Below are 23,511 nucleotides of genomic sequence, written 5' to 3'. Positions count from 1 at the left end.
CAAGGAAGGAGATCGAGAGCTACAATTTCAGACGCAGCATCCAGGCAGAAATGCCATCAATGTGTGTAAATTTGGGGCAAATTTGGGAATATTGAAAATTTTCTAAAAAGGTTGACCCGGGTCATCAATTTTTGAAACTGGAGAAAACTTGAAAAGCCCATATCTGTGACAAGGAAGGAGATAGAGAGCTAAAATTTCAGGCGCAGCATCCAGGCAGAAATGCCATCAATGTGTGTAAATTTGGGGCAAATTGGGGAATATTGAAAATTTTCTAAAAATGTTGACCCGGGTCATCAATTTTTGAAACTGGAGGAAACTTTAAAAGCGCATATCTGTGACAAGGAAGGAGATAGAGAGCTAACATTTCAGACGCAGCATCCAGACAGAAATGCCATCAATTTGTGTAAATTTGGGACAAATTGGGGAATATTGAAAATTTTCTAAAAATGTTGACCCGGGTCATCAATTTTTGTAACTAGAGAAAACTTGAAAAGCCCATGTCTGTGCCAAGGAAGGAGATAGAGAGCTACAATTTCAGACGCAGCATCCAGGCAGAAATGCCATCAATGTGTGTAAATTTGGGGCAAATTGGGGAATATTGAAAATTTTCTAAAAATGTTGACCCGGGTCATCAATTTTTGAAACTGGAGAAAACTTGAAAAGCCCATATCTGTGACATGGAAGGAGATAGAGAGCTAAAATTTCAGACGCAGCATCCAGACAGAAATGCCATCAATGTGTGTAAATTTGCGGCAAATTGGGGAATATTGAAAATTTTCTAAAAATATTGACCCGGGTCATCAATTTTTGAAACTGGAGAAAACTTGAAAAGCCCATATCTGTGACAAGGAAGGAGATAGAGAGCTAAAATTTCAGACGCAGCATCCAGAAAGAAATGCCATCAATGTAGGTAATTTTGGGGCAAATTGGGGAATATTGAAAATTTTGGAAAAAATTTGACCGCCGGGTCATCGATTCTTGAAACTGGAGAAAACTTGAAAAGCCCATATCTGTGACAAGGAAGGAGATAGAGAGCTAAAATTTCAGACGCAGCATCCAGACAGAAATGCCATCAATGTGTGTAAATTTGGGGCAAATTGGGGAATATTGAAAATTTTGGAAAAAAGTTGACCCCCGGGTCATCGATTTTTGAAACTGGAGAAAACTTGAAAAGCCCATATCTGTGACAAGGAAGGAGATAGAGAGCTAACATTTCAGACGCAGCATCCAGACAGAAATGCCATCAATTTGTGTAAATTTGGGACAAATTGGGGAATATTGAAAATTTTCTAAAAATGTTGACCCGGGTCATCAATTTTTGTAACTAGAGAAAACTTGAAAAGCCCATGTCTGTGACAAGGAAGGAGATAGAGAGCTAAAATTTCAGACGCAGCATCCAGGCAGAAATGCCATCAATGTGTGTAAATTTGGGGCAAATTGGGGAATATTGAAAATTTTCTAAAAATGTTGACCCGGGTCATCAATTTTTGAAACTGGAGAAAACTTAAAAACGCCCATGTCTGTGACAAGGAAGGAGATAGAGAGCCACAATTTCAGACGCAGCATCCAGGCAGAAATGCCATCAATGTGTGTAAATTTGGGGCAAATTGGGGAATATTGAACATTTTGGAAAAAAGTTGACCGCCGGGTCATCGATTCGTGAAACTGGAGAAAACTTGAAAAGCCCATATCTGTGACAAGGAAGGAGATAGAGAGCTACAATTTCAGACGCAGCATCCAGACAGAAATGCCATCAATTTGTGTAAATTTGGGGCAAATTGGGGAATATTGAAAATTTGGGAAAAAAGTTGACCCCCGGGTCATCGATTTTTGAAACTGGAGAAAACTTTAAAAGCCCATATCTGTGACAAGGAAGGAGATAGAGAGCTACAATTTCAGACGCAGCATCCAGGCAGAAATGCCATCAATGTGTGTAAATTTGGGGCAAATTGGGGAATATTGAAAATTTTCTAAAAATGTTGACCCGGGTCATCAATTTTTGAAACTTGAGAAAACTTGAAAAGCCCATATCTGTGACAAGGAAGGAGATAGAGAGCTAAAATTTCAGACGCAGCATCCAGGCAGAAATGCCATCAATGTGTGTAAATTTGGGGCAAATTGGGGAATATTGAAAATATTCGAAAGATGTTGACCCGGGTCATCAATTTTTGAAATTGGAGAAAACTTGAAAAGCCCATATCTGTGACAAGGAAGGAGATAGAGAGCTAAAATTTCAGGCGCAGCATCCAGGCAGAAATGCCATCAATGTGTGTAAATTTGGGGCAAATTGGGGAATATTGAAAATTTTGGAGAAAAGTTGACCCCCGGGTCATCGATTTTTGAAACTGGAGAAAACTTGAAAAGCCGATATCTGTGACAAGGAAGGAGATAGAGAGCTAAAATTTCAGACGCAGCATCCAGGCAGAAATGCCATCAATGTGTGTAAATTTGGGGCAAATTGGGGAATATTGAAAATTTTCTAAAAATGTTGACCCGCGAGTCATCGATTCTTGAAACTAGAGAAAACTTGAAAAGCCCATATCTGTGACATGGAAGGAGATAGAGAGCTAAAATTTCAGACGCAGCATCCAGAAAGAAATGCCATCAATGTAGGTAATTTTGGGGCAAATTGGGGAATATTGAAAATTTTGGAAAAAAGTTGACCGCCGGGTCATCGATTCTTGAAACTGGAGAAAACTTGAAAAGCCCATATCTGTGACAAGGAAGGAGATAGAGAGCTAACATTTCAGACGCAGCATCCAGACAGAAATGCCATCAATTTGTGTAAATTTGGGACAAATTGGGGAATATTGAAAATTTTCTAAAAATGTTGACCCGGGTCATCAATTTTTGAAACTGGAGAAAACTTGAAAAGCCCATGTCTGTGACAAGGAAGGAGATAGAGAGCTACAATTTCAGACGCAGCATCCAGGCAGAAATGCCATCAATGTGTGTAAATTTGGGGCAAATTGGGGAATATTGAAAATTTTGGAAAAAAGTTGACCGCCGGGTCATCGATTCGTGAAACTGGAGAAAACTTGAAAAGCCCATATCTGTGACAAGGAAGGAGATAGAGAGCTAAAATTTCAGGGGCTGCATCCAGGCAGAAATGCCATCAATGTGTGAAAATTTGCGGCAAATTGGGGAATATTGAAAATTTTCTAAAAATGTTGACCCGGGTCATCAATTTTTGTAACTAGAGAAAACTTGAAAAGGCCATGTCTGTGACAAGGAAGGAGATAGAGAGATAAAATTTCAGACGCAGCACCCAGACAGAAATGCCATCAATTTGTGTAAATTTGGGACAAATTGGGGAATATTGAAAATTTTCTAAAAATGTTGACCCGGGTCATCAATTTTTGTAACTAGAGAAAACTTGAAAAGGCCATGTCTGTGACAAGGAAGGAGATAGAGAGCTAAAATTTCAGACGCAGCATCCAGGCAGAAATGCCATCAATGTGTGTAAATTTTGGGCAAATTGGGGAATATTGAAAATTTGGGAAAAAAGTTGACCGCCGGGTCATCGATTCGTGAAACTGGAGAAAACTTGAAAAGCCCATATCTGTGACAAGGAAGGAGATAGAGAGCTAAAATTTCAGACGCAGCATCCAGACAGAAATGCCATCAATGTGAGTAAATTTGGGGCAAATTGGGGAATATTGAAAATTTGGGAAAAAAGTTGACCCCCGGGTCATCGATTTTTGAAACTGGAGAAAACTTGAAAAGCCCATGTCCGTGACAAGGAAGGAGATAGAGAGCTACAATTTCAGACGCAGCATCCAGACAGAAATGCCATCAATTTGTGTAAATTTGGGGCAAATTGGGGAATATTGAAAATTTTGGAAAAACGTTGACCCCCGGGTCATCGATTTTTGAAACTGGAGAAAACTTGAAAAGCCCATATCTGTGACAAGGAAGGAGATAGAGAGCTAAAATTTCAGACGCAGCATCCAGACAGAAATGCCATCAATTTGTGTAAATTTGGGACAAATTGGGGAATATTGAACATTTTCTAAAAATGTTGACCTGCGGGTCATCGATTTTTGTAACTAGAGAAAACTTGAAAAGCCCATGTCTGTGACAAGGAAGGAGATAGAGAGCTACAATTTCAGACGCAGCATCCAGGCAGAAATGCCATCAATGTGTGTAAATTTTGGGCAAATTGGGGAATATTGAAAATTTGGGAAAAAAGTTGACCGCCGGGTCATCGATTCGTGAAACTGGAGAAAACTTGAAAAGCCCATATCTGTGACAAGGAAGGAGATAGAGAGCTAAAATTTCAGACGCAGCATCCAGACAGAAATGCCATCAATGTGAGTAAATTTGGGGCAAATTGGGGAATATTGAAAATTTGGGAAAAAAGTTGACCCCCGGGTCATCGATTTTTGAAACTGGAGAAAACTTGAAAAGCCCATGTCCGTGACAAGGAAGGAGATAGAGAGCTACAATTTCAGACGCAGCATCCAGACAGAAATGCCATCAATTTGTGTAAATTTGGGGCAAATTGGGGAATATTGAAAATTTTGGAAAAACGTTGACCCCCGGGTCATCGATTTTTGAAACTGGAGAAAACTTGAAAAGCCCATATCTGTGACAAGGAAGGAGATAGAGAGCTAAAATTTCAGACGCAGCATCCAGACAGAAATGCCATCAATTTGTGTAAATTTGGGACAAATTGGGGAATATTGAACATTTTCTAAAAATGTTGACCCGGGTCATCAATTTTTGTAACTAGAGAAAACTTGAAAAGGCCATGTCTGTGACAAGGAAGGAGATAGAGAGATAAAATTTCAGACGCAGCACCCAGACAGAAATGCCATCAATTTGTGTAAATTTGGGACAAATTGGGGAATATTGAAAATTTTCTAAAAATGTTTACCAGGGTCATCAATTTTTGAAACTGGAGAAAACTTGAAAAGCCCATATCTGTGACAAGGAAGGAGATAGAGAGCTAAAATTTCAGACGCAGCATCCAGGCAGAAATGCCATCAATGTGTGTAAATTTTGGGCAAATTGGGGAATATTGAAAATTTGGGAAAAAAGTTGACCGCCGGGTCATCGATTCGTGAAACTGGAGAAAACTTGAAAAGCCCATATCTGTGACAAGGAAGGAGATAGAGAGCTAAAATTTCAGACGCAGCATCCAGACAGAAATGCCATCAATGTGAGTAAATCCGGGGCAAATTGGGGAATATTGAAAATTTGGGAAAAAAGTTGACCCCCGGGTCATCGATTTTTGAAACTGGAGAAAACTTGAAAAGCCCATGTCCGTGACAAGGAAGGAGATAGAGAGCTAAAATTTCAGACGCAGCATCCAGACAGAAATGCCATCAATTTGTGTAAATTTGGGACAAATTGGGGAATATTGAACATTTTCTAAAAATGTTGACCTGCGGGTCATCGATTTTTGTAACTAGAGAAAACTTGAAAAGCCCATGTCTGTGACAAGGAAGGAGATAGAGAGCTACAATTTCAGACGCAGCATCCAGGCAGAAATGCCATCAATTTGGGTAAATTTGGGGCAAATTGGGGAATATTGAAAATTTGGGAAAAAAGTTGACCCCCGGGTTATCGATTTTTGAAACTGGAGAAAACTTTAAAAGCCCATATCTGTGACAAGGAAGGAGATAGAGAGCTACAATTTCAGACGCAGCATCCAGGCAGAAATCCCATCAATGTGTGTAAATTTGGGGCAAATTGGGGAATATTGAAAATTTTCGAAAAATGTAGACCGCGGGTCATCGATTCTTGTAACTAGAGAAAACTTGAAAAGCCCATGTCTGTGACAAGGAAGGAGATAGAGAGCTACAATTTCAGACGCAGCATCCAGGCAGAAATGCCATCAATGTGTGTAAATTTGGGGCAAATTGGGGAATATTGAACATTTTCTAAAAATGTTGACCCGGGTCATCAATTTTTGAAACTGGAGAAAACTTGAAAAGCCCATATCTGTGACAAGGAAGGAGATAGAGAGCTAAAATTTCAGGCGCAGCATCCAGGCAGAAATGCCATCAATGTGTGTAAATTTGGGGCAAATTGGGGAATATTGAAAATTTTCGAAAAATGTTGACCCGCGGGTCATCGATTCTTGTAACTAGAGAAAACTTGAAAAGCCCATGTCTGTGACAAGGAAGGAGATAGAGAGCTACAATTTCAGACGCAGCATCCAGGCAGAAATGCCATCAATGTGTGTAAATTTGGGGCAAATTGGGGAATATTGAACATTTTCTAAAAATGTTGACCCGGGTCATCAATTTTTGAAACTGGAGAAAACTTGAAAAGCCCATATCTGTGACAAGGAAGGAGATAGAGAGCTAAAATTTCAGGCGCAGCATCCAGGCAGAAATGCCATCAATGTGTGTAAATTTGGGGCAAATTGGGGAATATTGAAAATTTTCTAAAAATGTTGACCCGGGTCATCAATTTTTGAAACTGGAGAAAACTTTAAAAGCCCATATCTCTGACAAGGAAGGAGATAGAGAGCTAAAATTTCAGACGCAGCATCCAGACAGAAATGCCATCAATTTGTGTAAATTTGGGACAAATTGGGGAATATTGAAAATTCGGGAAAAAAGTTGACCCCGGGTCATCAATTTTTGAAACTGGAGAAAAATTGAAAAGCCCATATCTGTGACAAGGAAGGAGATAGAGAGCTAAATTTTCAGACGCAGCATCCAGGCAGAAATGCCATCAATGTGTGTAAATTTGGGGCAAATTGGGGAATATTGAAAATTTTGGAAAAAAGTTGACCCCCGGGTCATCGATGTTTGAAGCTGGAGAAAACTTTAAAAGCCCATATCTGTGACAAGGAAGGAGATAGAGAGCTAAAATTTTAGACGCAGCATCCAGACAGAAATGCCATCAATGTGTGTTAATTTGGGGCAAATTGGGGAATATTGAAAATTTTCTAAAAATGTTGACCCGGGTCATCAATTTTTGAAACTGGAGAAAACTTTAAAAGCCCATATCTCTGACAAGGAAGGAGATAGAGAGCTAAAATTTCAGACGCAGCACCCAGACAGAAATGCCATCAATGTGTGTAAATTTGGGGCAAATTGGGGAATATTGAAAATTTTCTAAAAATGTTGACCCGCGGGTCATCGATTCTTGTAACTAGAGAAAACTTGAAAAGCCCATGTCTGTGACAAGGAAGGAGATAGAGAGCTACAATTTCAGACGCAGCATCCAGGCAGAAATGCCATCAATGTGTGTAAATTTGGGGCAAATTGGGGAATATTGAAAATTTTCTTAAAATGTTGACCCGGGTCATCAATTTTTGAAACTGGAGAAAACTTTAAAAGCCCATATCTGTGACAAGGAAGGAGATAGAGAGCTAAAATTTCAGACGCAGCATCCAGACAGAGATGCCATCAATTTGTGTAAATTTGGGACAAATTGGGGAATATTGAAAATTTTCTAAAAATGTTGACCCGCGGGTCATCGATTCTTGAAACTGGAGAAAACTTTAAAAGCCCATATCTCTGACAAGGAAGGAGATAGAGAGCTACAATTTCAGACGCAGCATCCAGACAGACATGCCATCAATGTGTGTAAATTTGGGGCAAATTGGGGAATATTGAAAATTTTCTAAAAATGTTGACCCGGGTCATCATTTTTTGAAACTGGAGAAAACTTTAAAAGCCCATATCTGTGACAAGGAAGGAGATAGAGAGCTAAAATTTTAGACGCAGCATCCAGACAGAAATGCCATCAATTTGTGTAAATTTGGGACAAATTGGGGAATATTGAAAATTCGGGAAAAAAGTTGACCCCGGGTCATCAATTTTTGAAACTGGAGAAAAATTGAAAAGCCCATATCTGTGACAAGGAAGGAGATAGAGAGCTAAATTTTCAGACGCAGCATCCAGGCAGAAATGCCATCAATGTGTGTAAATTTGGGGCAAATTGGGGAATATTGAAAATTTTCTAAAAATGTTGACCCGGGTCATCAATTTTTGAAACTGGAGAAAACTTTAAAAGCCCATATCTCTGACAAGGAAGGAGATAGAGAGCTAAAATTTCAGACGCAGCATCCAGACAGAAATGCCATCAATGTGTGTAAATTTGGGGCAAATTGGGGAATATTGAAAATTTTCTAAAAAATGTTGACCCGCGGGTCATCGATTCTTGAAACTAGAGAAAACTTGAAAAGCCCATATCTGTGACAAGGAAGGAGATAGAGAGCTACAATTTCAGACGCAGCATCCAGACAGAAATGCCATCAATGTGTGTTAATTTGGGGCAAATTGGGGAATATTGAAAATTTTCTAAAAATTTTAACCCGGGTCATCAATTTTTGAAACTGGAGAAAACTTTAAAAGCCCATAACTGTGACAAGGAAGGAGATAGAGAGCTAAAATTTCAGACGCAGCATCCAGACAGAAATGCCATCAATGTGTGTAAATTTGGGGCAAATTGGGGAATATTGAAAATTTTCTAAAAATGTTGACCCGCGGGTCATCGATTCTTGAAACTAGAGAAAAATTGAAAAGCCCATATCTGTGACAAGGAAGGAGATAGAGAGCTAAATTTTCAGACGCAGCATCCAGACAGAAATCCCATCAACTTGTGTAAATTTGGGACAGATTGGGGAATATTGAAAATTTTCTAAAAATGTTGACCCGGGTCATCAATTTTTGAAACTGGAGAAAACTTGAAAAGCCCATATCTGTGACAAGGAAGGAGATAGAGAGCTAAAATTTCAGACGCAGCATCCAGACAGAAATGCCATCAATTTGTGTAAATTTGGGACAAATTGGGGAATATTGAAAATTCGGGAAAAAAGTTGACCCCGGGTCATCAATTTTTGAAACTGGAGAAAAATTGAAAAGCCCATATCTGTGACAAGGAAGGAGATAGAGAGCTAAATTTTCAGACGCAGCATCCAGGCAGAAATGCCATCAATGTGTGTAAATTTGGGGCAAATTGGGGAATATTGAAAATTTTCTAAAAATGTTGACCCGCGGGTCATCGATTCTTGTAACTAGAGAAAACTTGAAAAGCCCATGTCTGTGACAAGGAAGGAGATAGAGAGCTACAATTTCAGACGCAGCATCCAGGCAGAAATGCCATCAATGTGTGTAAATTTGGGGCAAATTGGGGAATATTGAAAATTTTCTTAAAATGTTGACCCGGGTCATCAATTTTTGAAACTGGAGAAAACTTTAAAAGCCCATATCTGTGACAAGGAAGGAGATAGAGAGCTAAAATTTCAGACGCAGCATCCAGACAGAGATGCCATCAATTTGTGTAAATTTGGGACAAATTGGGGAATATTGAAAATTTTCTAAAAATGTTGACCCGCGGGTCATCGATTCTTGAAACTGGAGAAAACTTTAAAAGCCCATATCTCTGACAAGGAAGGAGATAGAGAGCTAAAATTTCAGACGCAGCATCCAGACAGAAATGCCATCAATGTGTGTAAATTTGGGGCAAATTGGGGAATATTGAAAATTTTCTAAAAATGTTGACCCGCGGGTCATCGATTCTTGAAACTAGAGAAAACTTTAAAAGCCCATATCTGTGACAAGGAAGGAGATAGAGAGCTAAAATTTTAGACGCAGCATCCAGGCAGAAATGCCATCAATGTGTGTTAATTTGGGGCAAATTGGGGAATATTGAAAATTTTCTAAAAATGTTGACCCGGGTCATCAATTTTTGAAACTGGAGAAAACTTTAAAAGCCCATATCTCTGACAAGGAAGGAGATAGAGAGCTAAAATTTCAGACGCAGCATCCAGACAGAAATGCCATCAATTTGTGTAAATTTGGGACAAATTGGGGAATATTGAAAATTCGGGAAAAAAGTTGACCCCGGGTCATCAATTTTTGAAACTGGAGAAAAATTGAAAAGCCCATATCTGTGACAAGGAAGGAGATAGAGAGCTAAAATTTCAGGCGCAGCATCCAGACAGAAATGCCATCAATGTGTGTAAATTTGGGGCAAATTGGGGAATATTGAACATTTTCTAAAAATGTTGACCCGGGTCATCAATTTTTGAAACTGGAGAAAACTTGAAAAGCCCATATCTGTGACAAGGAAGGAGATAGAGAGCTAAAATTTCAGGCGCAGCATCCAGGCAGAAATGCCATCAATGTGTGTAAATTTGGGGCAAATTGGGGAATATTGAAAATTTTCTAAAAATGTTGACCCGCGGGTCATCGATTCTTGTAACTAGAGAAAACTTGAAAAGCCCATGTCTGTGACAAGGAAGGAGATAGAGAGCTACAATTTCAGACGCAGCATCCAGGCAGAAATGCCATCAATGTGTGTAAATTTGGGGCAAATTGGGGAATATTAAAATTTTCTAAAAATGTTGACCCGGGTCATCAATTTTTGAAACTTGAGAAAACTTGAAAAGCCCATATCTGTGACAAGGAAGGAGATAGAGAGCTAAAATTTCAGACGCAGCATCCAGGCAGAAATGCCATCAATGTGTGTAAATTTGGGGCAAATTGGGGAATATTGAAAATTTTCTAAAAATGTTGACCTGGGTCATCAATTTTTGAAACTGGAGAAAACTTGAAAAGCCCATATCTGTGACAAGGAAGAAGATAGAGAGCTAAAATTTCAGACGCAGCATCCAGGCAGAAATGCCATCAATGTGTGTAAATTTGGGGCAAATTGGGGAATATTGAAAATTTGGGAAAAAAGTTGACCCCCGGGTCATCGATTTTTGAAACTGGAGAAAACTTGAAAAGCCCATATCTGTGACAAGGAAGGAGATAGAGAGCTAAAATTTCAGACGCAGCATCCAGGCAGAAATGCCATCAATGTGTGTAAATTTGGGGCAAATTGGGGAATATTGAAAATTTTCTAAAAATGTTGACCCGGGTCATCAATTTTTGAAACTGGAGAAAACTTTAAAAGCCCATATCTCTGACAAGGAAGGAGATAGAGAGCTAAAATTTCAGACGCAGCATCCAGGCAGAAATGCCATCAATGTGTGTAAATTTGGGGCAAATTGGGGAATATTGAAAATTTTGGAAAAAAGTTGACCCCCGGGTCATCGATGTTTGAAGCTGGAGAAAACTTTAAAAGCCCATATCTGTGACAAGGAAGGAGATAGAGAGCTAAAATTTTAGACGCAGCATCCAGACAGAAATGCCATCAATGTGTGTTAATTTGGGGCAAATTGGGGAATATTGAAAATTTTCTAAAAATGTTGACCCGGGTCATCAATTTTTGAAACTGGAGAAAACTTTAAAAGCCCATATCTCTGACAAGGAAGGAGATAGAGAGCTAAAATTTCAGACGCAGCATCCAGACAGAAATGCCATCAATGTGTGTAAATTTGGGGCAAATTGGGGAATATTGAAAATTTTCTAAAAATGTTGACCCGCGGGTCATCGATTCTTGAAACTAGAGAAAACTTGAAAAGCCCATATCTGTGACAAGGAAGGAGATAGAGAGCTACAATTTCAGACGCAGCATCCAGACAGAAATGCCATCAATGTGTGTTAATTTGGGGCAAATTGGGGAATATTGAAAATTTTCTAAAAATTTTGACCCGGGTCATCAATTTTTGAAACTGGAGAAAACTTTAAAAGCCCATAACTGTGACAAGGAAGGAGATAGAGAGCTAAAATTTCAGACGCAGCATCCAGACAGAAATGCCATCAATGTGTGTAAATTTGGGGCAAATTGGGGAATATTGAAAATTTTCTAAAAATGTTGACCCGCGGGTCATCGATTCTTGAAACTAGAGAAAAATTGAAAAGCCCATATCTGTGACAAGGAAGGAGATAGAGAGCTAAATTTTCAGACGCAGCATCCAGACAGAAATCCCATCAACTTGTGTAAATTTGGGACAGATTGGGGAATATTGAAAATTTTCTAAAAATGTTGACCCGGGTCATCAATTTTTGAAACTGGAGAAAACTTGAAAAGCCCATATCTGTGACAAGGAAGGAGATAGAGAGCTAAAATTTCAGACGCAGCATCCAGACAGAAATGCCATCAATTTGTGTAAATTTGGGACAAATTGGGGAATATTGAAAATTCGGGAAAAAAGTTGACCCCGGGTCATCAATTTTTGAAACTGGAGAAAAATTGAAAAGCCCATATCTGTGACAAGGAAGGAGATAGAGAGCTAAATTTTCAGACGCAGCATCCAGGCAGAAATGCCATCAATGTGTGTAAATTTGGGGCAAATTGGGGAATATTGAAAATTTTGGAAAAAAGTTGACCCCCGGGTCATCGATGTTTGAAGCTGGAGAAAACTTTAAAAGCCCATATCTGTGACAAGGAAGGAGATAGAGAGCTAAAATTTTAGACGCAGCATCCAGACAGAAATGCCATCAATGTGTGTTAATTTGGGGCAAATTGGGGAATATTGAAAATTTTCTAAAAATGTTGACCCGGGTCATCAATTTTTGAAACTGGAGAAAACTTTAAAAGCCCATATCTCTGACAAGGAAGGAGTTAGAGAGCTAAAATTTCAGACGCAGCACCCAGACAGAAATGCCATCAATGTGTGTAAATTTGGGGCAAATTGGGGAATATTGAAAATTTTCTAAAAATGTTGACCCGCGGGTCATCGATTCTTGTAACTAGAGAAAACTTGAAAAGCCCATGTCTGTGACAAGGAAGGAGATAGAGAGCTACAATTTCAGACGCAGCATCCAGGCAGAAATGCCATCAATGTGTGTAAATTTGGGGCAAATTGGGGAATATTGAAAATTTTCTTAAAATGTTGACCCGGGTCATCAATTTTTGAAACTGGAGAAAACTTTAAAAGCCCATATCTGTGACAAGGAAGGAGATAGAGAGCTAAAATTTCAGACGCAGCATCCAGACAGAGATGCCATCAATTTGTGTAAATTTGGGACAAATTGGGGAATATTGAAAATTTTCTAAAAATGTTGACCCGCGGGTCATCGATTCTTGAAACTGGAGAAAACTTTAAAAGCCCATATCTCTGACAAGGAAGGAGATAGAGAGCTAAAATTTCAGACGCAGCATCCAGACAGAAATGCCATCAATGTGTGTAAATTTGGGGCAAATTGGGGAATATTGAAAATTTTCTAAAAATGTTGACCCGCGGGTCATCGATTCTTGAAACTAGAGAAAACTTTAAAAGCCCATATCTGTGACAAGGAAGGAGATAGAGAGCTAAAATTTTAGACGCAGCATCCAGGCAGAAATGCCATCAATGTGTGTTAATTTGGGGCAAATTGGGGAATATTGAAAATTTTCTAAAAATGTTGACCCGGGTCATCAATTTTTGAAACTGGAGAAAAATTGAAAAGCCCATATCTGTGACAAGGAAGGAGATAGAGAGCTAAATTTTCAGACGCAGCATCCAGGCAGAAATGCCATCAATGTGTGTAAATTTGGGGCAAATTGGGGAATATTGAAAATTTTGGAAAAAAGTTGACCCCGGGTCATCAATTTTTGAAACTGGAGAAAAATTGAAAAGCCCATATCTGTGACAAGGAAGGAGATAGAGAGCTAAATTTTCAGACGCAGCATCCAGGCAGAAATGCCATCAATGTGTGTAAATTTGGGGCAAATTGGGGAATATTGAAAATTTTGGAAAAAAGTTGACCCCCGGGTCATCGATGTTTGAAGCTGGAGAAAACTTTAAAAGCCCATATCTGTGACAAGGAAGGAGATAGAGAGCTAAAATTTTAGACGCAGCATCCAGACAGAAATGCCATCAATGTGTGTTAATTTGGGACAAATTGGGGAATATTGAAAATTCGGGAAAAAAGTTGACCCCGGGTCATCAATTTTTGAAACTGGAGAAAAATTGAAAAGCCCATATCTGTGACAAGGAAGGAGATAGAGAGCTAAATTTTCAGACGCAGCATCCAGGCAGAAATGCCATCAATGTGTGTAAATTTGGGGCAAATTGGGGAATATTGAAAATTTTCTTAAAATGTTGACCCCCGGGTCATCGATGTTTGAAGCTGGAGAAAACTTTAAAAGCCCATATCTGTGACAAGGAAGGAGATAGAGAGCTAAAATTTTAGACGCAGCATCCAGACAGAAATGCCATCAATGTGTGTTAATTTGGGGCAAATTGGGGAATATTGAAAATTTTCTAAAAATGTTGACCCGGGTCATCAATTTTTGAAACTGGAGAAAACTTTAAAAGCCCATATCTCTGACAAGGAAGGAGATAGAGAGCTAAAATTTCAGACGCAGCACCCAGACAGAAATGCCATCAATGTGTGTAAATTTGGGGCAAATTGGGGAATATTGAAAATTTTCTAAAAATGTTGACCCGCGGGTCATCGATTCTTGTAACTAGAGAAAACTTGAAAAGCCCATGTCTGTGACAAGGAAGGAGATAGAGAGCTACAATTTCAGACGCAGCATCCAGGCAGAAATGCCATCAATGTGTGTAAATTTGGGGCAAATTGGGGAATATTGAAAATTTTCTTAAAATGTTGACCCGGGTCATCAATTTTTGAAACTGGAGAAAACTTTAAAAGCCCATATCTGTGACAAGGAAGGAGATAGAGAGCTAAAATTTCAGACGCAGCATCCAGACAGAGATGCCATAAATTTGTGTAAATTTGGGACAAATTGGGGAATATTGAAAATTTTCTAAAAATGTTGACCCGGGTCATCAATTTTTGAAACTGGAGAAAACTTTAAAAGCCCATATCTGTGACAAGGAAGGAGATAGAGAGCTAAAATTTTAGACGCAGCATCCAGGCAGAAATGCCATCAATGTGTGTTAATTTGGGGCAAATTGGGGAATATTGAAAATTTTCTAAAAATGTTGACCCGGGTCATCAATTTTTGAAACTGGAGAAAACTTTAAAAGCCCATATCTCTGACAAGGAAGGAGATAGAGAGCTAAAATTTCAGACGCAGCATCCAGACAGAAATGCCATCAATTTGTGTAAATTTGGGACAAATTGGGGAATATTGAAAATTCGGGAAAAAAGTTGACCCCGGGTCATCAATTTTTGAAACTGGAGAAAAATTGAAAAGCCCATATCTGTGACAAGGAAGGAGATAGAGAGCTAAATTTTCAGACGCAGCATCCAGGCAGAAATGCCATCAATGTGTGTAAATTTGGGGCAAATTGGGGAATATTGAAAATTTTGGAAAAAAGTTGACCCCCGGGTCATCGATGTTTGAAGCTGGAGAAAACTTTAAAAGCCCATATCTGTGACAAGGAAGGAGATAGAGAGCTAAAATTTTAGACGCAGCATCCAGACAGAAATGCCATCAATGTGTGTTAATTTGGGGCAAATTGGGGAATATTGAAATTTTTCTAAAAATGTAGACCCGGGTCATCAATTTTTGAAACTGGAGAAAACTTTAAAAGCCCATATCTGTGACAAGGAAGGAGATAGAGAGCTATAATTTCAGACGCAGCATCCAGACAGAAATGCCATCAATGTGTGTAAATTTGGGGCAAATTGGGGAATATTGAAAATTTTCTAAAAATGTTGACCCGCGGGTCATCGATTCTTGAAACTAGAGAAAAATTGAAAAGCCCATATCTGTGACAAGGAAGGAGATAGAGAGCTAAATTTTCAGACGCAGCATCCAGACAGAAATCCCATCAATTTGTGTAAATTTGGGACAAATTGGGGAATATTGAAAATTTTCTAAAAATGTTGACCCGGGTCATCAATTTTTGAAACTGGAGAAAACTTGAAAAGCCCATATCTGTGACAAGGAAGGAGATAGAGAGCTAAAATTTCAGACGCAGCATCCAGACAGAAATCCCATCAATTTGTGTAAATTTGGGACAAATTGGGGAATATTGAAAATTTTGGAAAAAAGTTGACCCCCGGGTCATCGATTTTTGAAACTGGAGAAAACTTGAAAAGCCCATATCTGTGACAAGGAAGGAGATAGAGAGCTAAAATTTCAGACGCAGCATCCAGGCAGAAATGCCATCAATGTGTGTAAATTTGGGGCAAATTGGGGAATATTGAAAATTTTCTAAAAATGTTGACCCGCGGGTCATCGATTCTTGTAACTAGAGAAAACTTGAAAAGCCCATGTCTGTGACAAGGAAGGAGATAGAGAGCTACAATTTCAGACGCAGCATCCAGGCAGAAATGCCATCAATGTGTGTAAATTTGGGGCAAATTGGGGAATATTGAAAATTTTCTTAAAATGTTGACCCGGGTCATCAATTTTTGAAACTGGAGAAAACTTTAAAAGCCCATATCTGTGACAAGGAAGGAGATAGAGAGCTAAAATTTCAGACGCAGCATCCGGACAGAGATGCCATCAATTTGTGTAAATTTGGGACAAATTGGGGAATATTGAAAATTTTCTAAAAATGTTGAACCGCGGGTCATCGATTCTTGTAACTAGAGAAAACTTGAAAAGCCCATGTCTGTGACAAGGAAGGAGATAGAGAGCTACAATTTCAGACACAGCATCCAGGCAGAAATGCCATCAATGTGTGTAAATTTGGGGCAAATTGGGGAATATTGAAAATTTTCTATAAATGTTGACCCGCGTCATCAATTTTTGAAACTGGAGAAAACTTGAAAAGCCCATATCTGTGACAAGGAAGGAGATAGAGAGCTAAAATTTCAGACGCAGCATCCAGGCACAAATGCCATCAATGTGTGTAAATTTGGGGCAAATTGGGGAAAATTGAAAATTTTGGGAAAAAGTTGACCCCCGGGTCATCGATTTTTGAAACTGGAGAAAACTTGAAAAGCCCATATCTGTGACAAGGAAGGAGATAGAGAGCTACAATTTCAGACGCAGCATCCAGGCAGAAATGCCATCAATGTGTGTAAATTTGGGGCAAATTGGGGAATATTGAAAATTTTCTTAAAATGTTGACCCGGGTCATCAATTTTTGAAACTGGAGAAAACTTTAAAAGCCCATATCTGTGACAAGGAAGGAGATAGAGAGCTAAAATTTCAGACGCAGCATCCGGACAGAGATGCCATCAATTTGTGTAAATTTGGGACAAATTGGGGAATATTGAAAATTTTCTAAAAATGTTGAACCGCGGGTCATCGATTCTTGTAACTAGAGAAAACTTGAAAAGCCCATGTCTGTGACAAGGAAGGAGATAGAGAGCTACAATTTCAGACACAGCATCCAGGCAGAAATGCCATCAATGTGTGTAAATTTGGGGCAAATTGGGGAATATTGAAAATTTTCTATAAATGTTGACCCGCGTCATCAATTTTTGAAACTGGAGAAAACTTGAAAAGCCCATATCTGTGACAAGGAAGGAGATAGAGAGCTAAAATTTCAGACGCAGCATCCAGGCACAAATGCCATCAATGTGTGTAAATTTGGGGCAAATTGGGGAAAATTGAAAATTTTGGGAAAAAGTTGACCCCCGGGTCATCGATTTTTGAAACTGGAGAAAACTTGAAAAGCCCATATCTGTGACAAGGAAGGAGATAGAGAGCTACAATTTCAGACGCAGCATCCAGGCAGAAATGCCATCAATTTGTGTAAATTTGGGACAAATTGGGGAATATTGAAAATTTTCTAAAAATGTTGACCCGGGGGTCATCGATTCTTGAAACTAGAGAAAACTTAAAAAGCCCATATCTGTGACAAGGAAGGAGATAGAGAGCTACAATTTCAGACGCAGCATCCAGGCAGAAATGCCATCAATTTGTGTAAATTTGGGACAAATTGGGGAATATTGAAAATTTTCTAAAAATGTTGACCCGCGGGTCATCGATTCTTGTAACTAGAGAAAACTTGAAAAGCCCATGTCTGTGACAAGGAAGGAGATAGAGAGCTAAAATTTCAGACGCAGCATCCACGCAGAAATGCCATCAATGTGTGTAAATTTGGGCAAATTGGGGAATATTGAAAATTTTGGAAAAAAGTTGACACCCGGGTCATCGATTTTTGAAACTGGAGAAAACTTTAAAAGCCCATATCTGTGACAAGGAAGGAGATAGAGAGCTAAAATTTCAGACGCAGCATCCAGACAGAAATGCCATCAATTTGTGTAAATTTGGGGCAAATTGGGGAATATTGAAAATTTTCTAAAAATGTTGACCCGCGGGTCATCGATTCTTGAAACTAGAGAAAACTTGAAAAGCCCATATCTGTGAAAAGGAAGGAGATAGAGGCTTCTGTGTTCTTCTGATGAAGGCATCATGTAAATTGTGATATACATGAACTTGAGTGTAGTACATGTACTTGAACTGGGTCTGTCTCACCTATAAAGAGCCTCTGTGTGGTTGCGCTCCTCGTTTACGGCCATACCACTCTGAACACGCCCGATCTCTTCTGACTTCAGAAGCTAAGCAGCGTCCGGCCAGGTTAGTACTTGGATGGGAGACTGCCTGGGAATACCCGGTGCCGTTAGCATTTTGGCCCTCTGAGCTGCAGGCCTCACCTGGTCCTCCTTCCTCATTTTTCACTCCCTCTGTAAACACGCAATTTCCCTCGGGAGAATAAAGTTGTATCTTATCTTATCTTATATGAAAGCATACATTCAGAAAATGAGTATTGCACATGGGCATAATATGAGAAGATTGAATGCACATCAGAAGTGAAGTACACGAGCCACTGTGTGACGATGATGATGATGATGATGATGATGATGATGAAAGTGAGCGTCAGAGATGTTAGTGGTCCCTCTTTATGTTCTATGTGATGATTATCAGTTTCATTAGGTAAGACTTCATTATCCAGAAATGTATGTTTCTGATGAAGGCATCATGTAAATTGTGATATACATGAACTTGAGTGTAGTCATGTGTACACGGTGACTTGAACTGGGTCTGTCTCACCTATAAAGAGCCTCTGTGTGGCTGCTCTCCTCGTTTACAGCCATACCACTCTGAACACACCCGATCTCGTCTGATCTCGGAAGCTAATCAGCGTCGGGCCAGGTTAGTACTTGGATGGGAGACCGCCTGGGAAAACCCGGTGCCGTAAGCATTTTGGCCCTCTGAGCAGCAGGCCTCACCTTGTCCTCCTCCCTCATGTTTCACTCACTCTGTCAACACGCAATTTCCCTCGGGAGAATAAAGTTGTATCTTATCTTATCTGAAATGTTAGTGTTCTTCTGATGAAGGCATCATGTAAATTGTGATATACATGAACTTGAGTGTAGTCATGCGTACACGGTGACTTGAACTGGGTCTGTCTCACCTATAAAGAGCCTCTGTGGGGCTGCTCTTCTCGTTTACGGCCATGCCACTCTGAACACGCCTGATCTCGTCTGATCTCGGAAGCTAAGCAGTGTTGGGCCAGGTTAGTACTTGGATGGGAGACCGCCTGGGAATACCTGGTGCCGTAAGCATTTTGGCCCTCTGAGCAGCAGGCCTCACCTGGTCCTCCTCCCTCATGTTTCACTCCCTCTGTCAACACCCAATGTCCCTCGGGAGAATAAAGTGGTATCTTATCTTATCTTATATGAAAGCATACATTCAGAAAATGAGTATTGCACATGGGCATAATATGAGATGATTGAATGCACATGAGGAGTGAAGTACAAGAGCCACTGTGTGACGATGATGATGATGATGATGATGATGATGATGATGATGATGAAAGTGAGCGTCAGAGATGTTAGTGGTCCCTCTTTATGTTCTATGTGATGCTTATCAGTTTCATTTGGTGAGACCTCATTATCCAGAAATGTGTTCTTCTGATGAAGGCATCATGTAAATTGTGATATACATGAACTTGAGTGTAGTCATGTGTACACGGTGACTTGAACTGGGTCTGTCTCACCTATAAAGAGCCTCTGTGTGGCTGCTCTCCTCGTTTACGGCCATACCACTCTGAACACGCCTGATCTCGGAAGCTTATCAGCGTCGGGCCAGGTTAGTACTTAGATGGGAGACCGCCTGGGAATACCCGGTGCCGTAAGCATTTTGGCCCTCTGAGCAGCAGGCCTCACCTGGTCCTCCTCCCTCATGTTTCACTCCCTCTGTCAACACGCAATTTCCCTCGGGAGAATAAAGTTGTATCTTATCTTATCTTATATGAAAGCATACATTCAGAAAATGAGTATTGCACATGTGCATAATATGAGAAGATTGAATGCACATGAGAAGTGAAGTACACGAGCCACTGTGTGACAATGATGATGATGATGAGGATGAAAGTGAGCGTCAGAGATGTTAGTGGTCCCTCTGTATGTTCTATGTGATGATTATCAGTTTCATTAGGTAAGACTTCATTATCCAGAAATGTGTGTTTCTGATGAAGGCATCATGTAAATTGTGATATACATGAACTTGAGTGTAGTCATGTGTACACGGTGACTTGAACTGGGTCTGTCTCACCTATAAAGAGCCTCTGTGTGGCTGCTCTCCTCGTTTACGGCCATACCACTCTGAACACGCCCGATCTCGTCTGATCTCGGAAGCTAAGCAGCGTCGGGCCAGGTTAGTACTTGGATGGGAGACTGCCTGGGAATACCCGGTGTCGTTAGCATTTTGGCCCTCTGAGCAGCAGGCCTCACCTGGTCCTCCTCCCTCATGTTTCACTCCCTCTGTCAACACCCAATGTCCCTCGGGAGAATAAAGTTGTTTCTTATCTTATCTTATATGAAAGCATACATTCAGAAAATGAGTATTGTACATGGTCATAATATGAGGAGATTGAATGCACATGAGAAGTGAAGTACACGAGCCTCTGTGTGACGATGATGATTATGAAAGTGAGCGTCAGAGATGTTAGTGGTCCCTCTTTATGTTCTATGTGATGATTATCAGTTTCATTGGGTTATACTTCATTATCCAGAAATGTGTGTTTCTGATGAAGGCATCATGTAACTTGTGATATACATGAACTTGAGTGTGTTCATGCGTACACAGCGTCTGATCTCAGAAGCTAAGCAGCGTCGGGCCAGGTTAGTACTTGGATGGGAGACCGCCTACGAATACCCGGTGCCGTAAACATTTTGGCCCTCTGAGCAGCAGGCCTCACCTGGTCCTCCTCCCTCATGTTTCACTCCCTCTGTCAACACCCAATTTCCCTCGGGAGAATAAAGTTGTATCTTATCTTATCTTATATGAAAGCATACATTCAGAAAATGAGTATTACACATGGGCATAATATGAGAAGATTGAATGCACATGAGAAGTGAAGTACACGAGCCACTGTGTGACAATGATGATGATGATGAGGATGAAAGTGAGCGTCAGAAGTGTTAGTGGTCCCTCTGTACGTTCTATGTGATGATTATCAGTTTCATTAGGTAAGACTTCATTATCCAGAAATGTGTGTTTCTGATGAAGGCATCATGTAAATTGTGATATACATGAACTTGAGTGTAGTCATGTGTACACGGTGACTTGAACTGGGTCTGTCTCACCTATAAAGAGCCTCTGTGTGGCTGCTCTCCTCGTTTACGGCCATACCACTCTGAACACGCCTGATCTCGTCTGATCTCAGAAGCTAAGCAGCGTTGGGCCAGGTTAGTACTTGGATGGGAGACCGCCTGGGAATACCCGGTGCAGTAAGCATTTTGGCCCTCTGAGCCGCAGGCCTCACCTGGTCCTCCTCGTTTCACTCCCTCTGTGAACACGCAATTTCCCTCGGGAGAATAAAGTTGTATCTTATCTTATCTGAAATGTTAGTGTTCTTCTGATGAAGGCATCATGTAAATTGTGATATACATGAACTTGAGTGTAGTCATGTGTACACGGTGACTTGAACTGGGTCTGTCTCACCTATAAAGAGCCTCTGTGTGGCTGCTCTCCTCGTTTACGGCCATACCACTCTGAACACGCCTGATCTCGTCTGATCTCGGAAGCTAAGCAGCGTCGGGCCAGGTTAGTACTTAGATGGGAGACCGCCTGGGAATACCCGGTGCCGTAAGCATTTTGGCCCTCTGAGCAGCAGACCTCACCTGGTCCTCCTCCCTCATGTTTCACTCCATCTGTCAACACCCAATGTCCCTCGGGAGAATAAAGTTGTATCTTATCTTATCTTATATGAAAGCATACATTCTGAAAATGAGTATTGCACATGGGCATAATAAGAGATGATTGAATGCACATGAGGAGTGAAGTACACGAGCCACTGTGTGACGATGATGATGATGATGATGATGATGATGATGATGATGAAAGTGAGCATCAGAGATGTTACTGGTCCCTCTTTATGTTCTATGTGATGATTATCAGTTTCATTAGGTAAGACTTCATTATCCAGAAATGTGTGTTTCTGATTAAGGCATCATGTAAATTGTGATATACATGAACTTGAGTGTAGTCATGTGTACACGGTGACTTGAACTGGGTCTGTCTCACCTATGAAGAGCCTCTGTGTGGCTGTTCTCCTCTTTTTCGGCCATACCACTCTGAACATGCCCGATCTCGTCTGATCTCAGAAGCTAAGCAGCGTTGGGCCAGGTTAGTACTTGGATGGGAAATCGCCTGGGAATACCCGGTGCCGTAAGCATTTTGGCCCTCTGAGCAGAAGGCCCCACCTGGTCCTCCTCCCTCATGTTTCACTCCCTCTGTCAACACGCAATTTCCCTCGGGAGAATAAAGTTGTATCTTATCTTATCGTATATGAAAGCATACATTCAGAAAATGAGTATTGCATATGGTCATAATATGAGAAGATTGAATGCACATGAGAAGTGAAGTACACGAGCCACTGTGTGACGATGATGATGATGAAGGTGAGCGTCAGAGATGTTAGTGGTCCCTCTTTATGTTCTATGTGATGATTATCAGTTTCATTAGGTAAGACTTCATTATCCAGAAATGTGTGTTTCTGATGAAGGCATCATGTAAATTGTGATATACATGAACTTGAGTGTAGTCATGTGTACACGGTGACTTGAACTGGGTCTGTCTCACCTATAAAGAGCCTCTGTGTGGCTGCTCTCCTTGTTTACGGCCATACCACTCTGAACACGCCCGATCTCGTCTGATCTCGGAAGCTAAGCAGCGTCGGGCCAGTTTAGTACTTGGATGGGAGACCGCTTGGGAATACCCGGTGCCGTAAGCATTTTGGCCCTCTGAGCAGCAGGCCTCACCTGGTCCTCCTCCCTCATGTTTCACTCCCTCTGTCAACACCCAATGTCCCTCGGGAGAATAAAGTTGTATCTTATCTTATCTTATATGAAAGCATACATTCAGAAAATGAGTATTGCACATGGGCATAATATGAGAAGATTGAATGCACATGAGAAGTGAAGTACACGAGCCACTGTGTGACGATGATGATGATGATGATGATGAAGATGATGATGATGAAAGTGAGCGTCAGAGATGTTAGTGGTCCCTCTTTATGTTCTATGTGATGATCATCAGTTTCATTAGGTAAGACTTCATTATCCAGAAATGTGTGTTTCTGATGAAGGCATCATGTAAATTGTGATATACATGAACTTGAGTGTAGTCATGTGTACACGGTGACATGAACTGGGTCTGTCTCACCTATAAAGAGCCTCTGTGTGGCTGCTCTCCTCGTTTACGTCCATAACACTCTGAACACGCCCGATCTCGTCTGATCTCGGAAGCTAATCAGCGTCGGGCCAGGTAAGTACTTGGATGGGAGACCGCCTGGGAATACCCGGTGCCGTAAGCATTTTGGCCCTCTGAGCAGCAGGCCTCACC

At 40.5% G+C, this 23,511-nt stretch overlaps 6 non-coding genes and 4 pseudogenes across 6 annotated transcripts; all 10 read left to right on the top strand.

Moving 5' to 3' along the window:
- Positions 1–18,167: 18,167 nt before the first annotated feature.
- Positions 18,168–18,286, top strand: LOC142993821 (5S ribosomal RNA; annotated as a pseudogene).
- A 457-nt stretch (positions 18,287–18,743) lies between these two features.
- Positions 18,744–18,862, top strand: LOC142993661 (5S ribosomal RNA). The gene has a single exon (XR_012961180.1). It is a non-coding gene; the product is annotated as a 5S ribosomal RNA (ribosomal RNA).
- Positions 18,863–19,107: 245 nt separating this feature from the next.
- On the top strand, positions 19,108–19,226 carry LOC142993655 (5S ribosomal RNA). Its single transcript, XR_012961174.1, has one exon. It is a non-coding gene; the product is annotated as a 5S ribosomal RNA (ribosomal RNA).
- A 466-nt stretch (positions 19,227–19,692) lies between these two features.
- Positions 19,693–19,801, top strand: LOC142993833 (5S ribosomal RNA; annotated as a pseudogene).
- Positions 19,802–20,249: 448 nt separating this feature from the next.
- Positions 20,250–20,368, top strand: LOC142993711 (5S ribosomal RNA). Its single transcript, XR_012961228.1, has one exon. It is a non-coding gene; the product is annotated as a 5S ribosomal RNA (ribosomal RNA).
- Positions 20,369–21,283: 915 nt separating this feature from the next.
- On the top strand, positions 21,284–21,402 carry LOC142993622 (5S ribosomal RNA). Its single transcript, XR_012961143.1, has one exon. It is a non-coding gene; the product is annotated as a 5S ribosomal RNA (ribosomal RNA).
- Positions 21,403–21,641: 239 nt separating this feature from the next.
- Positions 21,642–21,760, top strand: LOC142993605 (5S ribosomal RNA). The gene has a single exon (XR_012961127.1). It is a non-coding gene; the product is annotated as a 5S ribosomal RNA (ribosomal RNA).
- A 463-nt stretch (positions 21,761–22,223) lies between these two features.
- On the top strand, positions 22,224–22,342 carry LOC142993791 (5S ribosomal RNA; annotated as a pseudogene).
- Positions 22,343–22,781: 439 nt separating this feature from the next.
- On the top strand, positions 22,782–22,900 carry LOC142993867 (5S ribosomal RNA). The gene has a single exon (XR_012961327.1). It is a non-coding gene; the product is annotated as a 5S ribosomal RNA (ribosomal RNA).
- A 463-nt stretch (positions 22,901–23,363) lies between these two features.
- Positions 23,364–23,482, top strand: LOC142993783 (5S ribosomal RNA; annotated as a pseudogene).
- Positions 23,483–23,511: the final 29 nt, after the last annotated feature.

This window comes from Genypterus blacodes, unplaced genomic scaffold (genome assembly GCF_046128005.1).
Source record: "Genypterus blacodes isolate CSIRO-AG114 ecotype Tasmania unplaced genomic scaffold, CSIRO-AGI_Gbla_v1 ptg000028l_1, whole genome shotgun sequence".
NCBI classification, from domain to species: Eukaryota; Metazoa; Chordata; class Actinopteri; order Ophidiiformes; family Ophidiidae; genus Genypterus; species Genypterus blacodes.
Note: the sequence above shows the minus strand (reverse complement) of the source record. Positions and strands in the feature narration are given on the sequence as shown.